A 5,684-nucleotide genomic window follows, 5' to 3' on the forward strand; every position below is an offset into this window, starting at 1 on the left:
GATATTATGATGCTCGTGGACCCTCTGAAGTACCAGTAGATACTTTTTCCTTATGGAATTTGGTTAGGGATGTGATCGATCCTAGACACGAGGGAATCAGATACTCTGAGAATGATCAACCCAAACTGGATCCCCCTGGGAAGCAGAGGTGCAAAGATTACAAGCTGCACTCACTTCCTCTCTGTTCAAATGCTATTAGTCCAGCCCCAACAGACTGGGCCTTTATTAGAATCTCAATCAGAATAGAAGCCTGGGTTACAATGAAGCTCTCCTCCAAGTGTAGTTGCAGGGCTAGATCCACTGCCCGAGGCCCCTATCAACCGAAAAGATTCAAGCCGCCAAGCTGCTAGTACAGGAGCAACTTAAAAGGGACACATTGCCCCTCCAATTCTCCTGGAATTCTCCCATTTTGTTATTAAAAAAAAATAATAAAAAATCTGGTAGATAGAGATTATGACAAGATTTCAGAAAAGTGAATAAAACCATGAAATGAAGGGGAGCCTTACAGATAGGCTTGCCTGGTCCTGCAGCCACACCAAAACACACATGTAAAATTGTTTTGGACTTAAAAGATTGTTTTTATACTATACCTTTAAATCCTGATGACTGCCCTGGATTTGCTTTCAGTGTTCCTTCCGTTAATTTACAAGAACCTTTTAAGAGCTATCATTGGCTAGTGCTACCTCAGGGAATGGCTAGTAGCCCTACATTATGTCAAAAACTTGTATCAGCTGCAATAAAACCTACCCGAAGGACATTTCCAGATATTTACATCATCCACTACACGGATGACATACTTCTTGCCCACTCTTGTGAACCAAAGTTGCTTGCTGCTTTTGCTCATTTACAAGAAAAGCTCCACAATTATGGGCTAGTTATAGCCCCAGAAAAAATTCAGCAAGTGCCTCCTTACTCTTATCTGGGATATTGTTTAATGCCTCAGGCCATTGTGCCTCAAAAAAATACAAATCCGGCGAGATTGTTTAAAAACGTTAAATGATTTCCAAAAGCTACTGGGAGGCATTAACTGGATTAGACCTCAGTTGCGGTTGACAACCGGTGAATTACAACCTTTGTTTAAAATATTACGTGGGGAAGCTGATCCTACTTCTCCCCGCGAGATAACACGGGGAAGAGGCTTTGCTTGTATTTCTCCAGGTCCGGAAGAAAAACCTTTGTGAATTCCTGGTCGGTGTTAAACCATACCATGAGCGACAGCCCACAGAAGAGAAGACATCTGTAGATACCCATCCACGCCCCCTACTGTTCCATTCTTGTGTTTACACCTTATGTCTCTCTGTCTGGTCCCCCAAAGATGGTTTGCAGCCAAAGACGGGTAAGATATCTCACGGGAGATACAACCTAAGCCGGGCGGAACCGAGTGGGGACCCCCAATGAGCTGCCTTAGAAGATCCAAAAAGGAGCCTTTCCTCCCCTTCCCCCTGCCTGGCAAAAGCCATTGCTGTCTCTGGCTTTCCTCTCTCACCTGATTGTGAGAGAAGTCATGAGGGCAATGAAGATCAGTTCTCTCCACTTATCTCAACAGAACTGTTACAATATGGGTGACTTGACCCTGAGAAGGTAAGACATCATGGGACTTTATGCTTCGGCTGTTAACAGACAAAGGGTGATTGGAATAAACATTTTTCTGCTATGAGGTACGAGTCTCACAGACCGTGTAAGAAAAAAATGTTACTCTTGATCTTATCCAGTTTCATAAAGAGGTCTTGACACTGCAAGAGACCTCTCCTTTAAACACCGATATAGCTGATACTCTCAACAAACTTGTCTCTAGTTTTCACAATGTATTGCCATCATACTCTTCAATGCTTCAAATTATGCCCCCCTCCCCTTGTAATTCCGCCTGTTGTGATCCTCCTGATACTATGTTTCCTCCCCTGCATCACAGAAGCTGTGATGGGGATAGTCACAGATATTTATGGAGAAATTCACAAAATAAGGCTCCACATGGCTAATAAACCAAAAGCCACTGCCCCTGTCTAACCCCGAAGGAGATCGGTAGCCAATGACGGGTAATGATCAGTGGATGTCTTACAACCTAAGACAGGAGTCGATCGCTTTGATGAAGGATATCCAATGACGGGTAAGTGAGAATGTCTGTACTGACCACCTAAGCCAGGCACGATCTCAAAAAATAAAAAAGGGGGAATTCCGGGAGCTGGAGCATCAAGCGTTAAGAAAATGTAACTACAAGCAGAGGTTGGGAGGATGGCTGAGGGGAACTCCGATAAGCATAAAGAACAAACAGAAACAGACACCTGCTGTTCTGGGAATGGGACAATCTCAAAAGGTCTAAAGACAGTCAGGGCCAAACTTTGGAAAAACATAACTAATCTGTACTTGCTGCCTCAGCCGCTTTATGTAACCTTCCTGTTTCTGTCTGTATAAAAGAATGCTGAAAAATCAAGCAGGCGCAGCAGTCTAGTCAGAACTGCTCGCCCTCCCGATCCCATCTTTGTCTCTTGTCTATTTTCTTCTCAATCCTCACTCCCCACTTCAGGAACCGTTCGTCTCGTCGGCAGGCTCCGACATGGTGGTCTCTCCTGGAGCCCGAGGGCGTGCGGGGTGTTGGGGTGCTGCTCTCTCCGTCCCCTGGTTTGTCCCGGCTCTTTTTCCCCTGTGTGTCGGGGCCACTGCGGCCGGCGGGAACCGAGGGCTCCTGGCTCTTGTGGGAGACGGGAGGGGGCGCGCGCGCGCGGGGGTGTGGGGCGAGGTGCCTGCCAGCAGAGACAGAGGCCCCCGGTGGGGCGGGGCGGGTGGGCATCCCGTTTGCCGGAGGACACGCCTATCCTGTGTCTCGGGGCCCAGGTGCAGGCACAGGGATGGTCGTCCCCTGGGCTCGGGCCGAGGTGCAAAGGACCGGCACGTCCTGGGATGGAGAAAGCCTGGTGGAGGCCTGCGCCGGCAGGCAGCCCTGGGCTTGGGCTTTGGGGGCGGCGGGGGCGGGGAGCGGGAGGGAGCGCGGCGATGGCAGCGGCGGCGACAGCGGCGACCGCGGCTCGGCGAAGGGCTGCGGCTGTCGGCCTGCGGGAGCGAAGAGGACTGAGAAGAGGGTGTGGGGGGGAGCCGGGGCCGACGGGCCTGGCGTGCGGCCCGGGCTGCGAGCTTGTAGTGCCGGGCGGCTGACCCGCCGCTGGCCAGGGGTACCTTCGGCTGGCTGGGCGGCAGAAGAGGGGCAAGGGGCGCCAGGGGTTCGGAGGGAGCCACGCCGGGGCGGCGGCGCAAAAGGAGAGGCGAGCAAAAGCCTACAGCACCCGGTATTCCCAGGCGGTCTCCCATCCAAGTACTAACCAGGCCCGACCCTGCTTAGCTTCCGAGATCAGACGAGATCGGGCGCGTTCAGGGTGGTATGGCCGTAGACGCTGGGATCTGGCTCCCGGCGCCCCAAGAGCCTGCACCCGGCCTGCCTCGTGAGCGTGCGCCGTGCTGCTGGGCCGCTCGGGTGGCGAGCATCTCCTCGCGGGCCGGCTCCGCCGGCGCCGCGCCTCCCGCCTGCTCCCCGCCTCCCCCGGACGCCGCCGGCGTGGGCGGCGGGCTACTCTTGGCCCGCAGCGAGGCCCCTCCGCGCCACCCGTGGCTCCACGGGCCTCTGTCACTTCCCTGACGGTGACAGAAGTCTCGGCGCCCTGGCATCCTGGGACTCCCCGGGCCCCGTACGGCTTACACCCCGCCCCCCCCAACCCCGCTCACCCCCACCCCCAGCCCCACCACCCCAGACCCGCCTGGCTGCTCTGCGGTCCCCCGCTCGTGGCAAGCGAGGGGGTCGCAGGGTCCTCTCAGGCCCCTCCGGCCCTAGGCACGCGCGGCCCTGGCCCTGGCACTGGCCGGCCCCACCGACTGGCCCAAAGCCACGGGGAGCCACCCGTGCCACCAGGGTGCAGCGGCTCCAGTCTGCCGTCACCCTTCGTCACACAGCCTTCCGTCCGGGCCCTCGCCCCTCCTCAGCGACCAGCGTCCCGCCCGATCTCCGGTCCCTTCACTGGCTACACGTCACCTCTCCTGACCCAGGGAGGTGAGAGAGAGGATGAGAGAAGGCCAGAGACGGAGCAAGAGAGAGGCGGAGAGAGACAGGCGGGGACTGTGGCGACAGAGTCCCAGAGAGCCGTTTCCAGGCTCTGGGCCTCGCGTGGAGGGGTGCTGCCTCGGGTGGTGCACGGTCATCAGCTGTGACCGCTTGGCCGTCAGCTGTTGCCAGTTGGCCATAGGCCACCGGTACAGCTGCGGTGGCCAAGCTAGGAAGCGCGGATGGTGGACTGCAAATTGCAGAGGGGCGCGGATTGCAGTTGGCCGGCTTGGCGTGTCGGTCGGTTGGTGGGTCGGTTGGTTGGCAGAGAAGCGGCCGGCAGGTTGGGGATCGTGCGGCTCCGGCTTGCTGTGTCTCCGAGCCAGCCGCCCGTGAGAAATGGTGCTATGAGACCCCTATCCATGGCTCCGTTGGTGTTCCTTCTTGGCCTCGCCATATCCTGCGTTCTTGTGCGGGCAGAGGGACTAGAGTCCCCGCAGGACAGGGACCGACAGACAGAACGGGGGGGGGGGAGGAGGAGGAGGAGGGAGCGAGATGGAAATATACACGTATATGTGCATGTATGTATCTAGACGTACAGAGAGACATGGACAGAGACAGAGAAAGAGGGGGCTGGCACGCGGGGAGAGAGCTCCTGAGCGAGAGCCACAGCCCAACAGGCATGTCGCAGAGCCAGACGGACAGGGGGTGGAGGTTGAGGGTGGGGGGGACGCACAGGCTGGGACACGGACTGGGACGGACGCACTGAGGCTGTGTTGCGGTGGCAGCTTCTCCACCGGTGTGTGGTGGAGCCGGGGCTGGGCCTGCTAAGGAGGCAGTGCCCGGGCTTTGGCAGTCACCTCAAAGCCCCGGAGCGGGGCCGCCAGGGTCTCCGGAGTGCCGGTGGGCTCGAGCCCTGCCCAGGGTCCCGCCTGGCGGAGAGTGGCAGCCCCAGGCACCCTCGTTGTGAGGGTTGTGTGCCTGCGTGCCTGCTCTTCCCCTTGTGGTGGTGTGGGGAGCTGGAGCATCAAGGGTTAAGAAAATGTAACTACAAGCAGAGGTTGGGAGGATGGCTGAGGGGAACTCCGATAAGCATAAAGAACAAACAGAAACAGACACCTGCTGTTCTGGGAATGGGACAATCTCAAAAGGTCTAAAGACAGTCAGGGCCAAACTTTGGAGAAACATAACTAATCTGTACTTGCTGCCTCAGCCGCTTTATGTAACCTTCTTGTTTCTGTCTGTATAAAAGAATGCTGAAAAATCAAACAGGCGCAGCAGTCCAGTCAGAACTGCTCGCCCTCCCGATCCCATCTTTGTCTCTTGTCCAATTTTTTCTCTCAATCCTCACTCCCCACTTCAGGAACCGTTCGTCTCGTCGGCAGGCTCCGACAAGTGGCGCCCGAACAGGGACCTGACTACTGGGGAATCAGTGAAGGACTCCGCTTGCAAACGAGACGCGTCGAATAAGGTTAGTGAAAGCGGTGAGATACCATAGTCGGGAGTAAAATAAAATGGGACAGGGTAACAGTAAAAGGCTGTTTACTCACATGTTAAGGAGCATGCTAAAAGCTAGAGGAGTTAAAACCAGTGAAGCACAGTTGCTTCGATTTTTAGAATTTGTAGTACAAATATGTCCCTGGTTCCCCGAAGAAGGGAC

At 55.7% G+C, this 5,684-nt stretch overlaps 1 non-coding gene across 1 annotated transcript; it reads right to left on the minus strand.

Annotated features, from left to right (window-relative positions):
• Positions 1–3,263: 3,263 nt before the first annotated feature.
• LOC141568759 (5S ribosomal RNA) lies at positions 3,264–3,382 on the minus strand. Its single transcript, XR_012491956.1, has one exon. It is a non-coding gene; the product is annotated as a 5S ribosomal RNA (ribosomal RNA).
• Positions 3,383–5,684: the final 2,302 nt, after the last annotated feature.

Source organism: Rhinolophus sinicus, linkage group LG14 (assembly GCF_036562045.2).
Source record: "Rhinolophus sinicus isolate RSC01 linkage group LG14, ASM3656204v1, whole genome shotgun sequence".
NCBI classification, from domain to species: domain Eukaryota; kingdom Metazoa; phylum Chordata; class Mammalia; order Chiroptera; family Rhinolophidae; genus Rhinolophus; species Rhinolophus sinicus.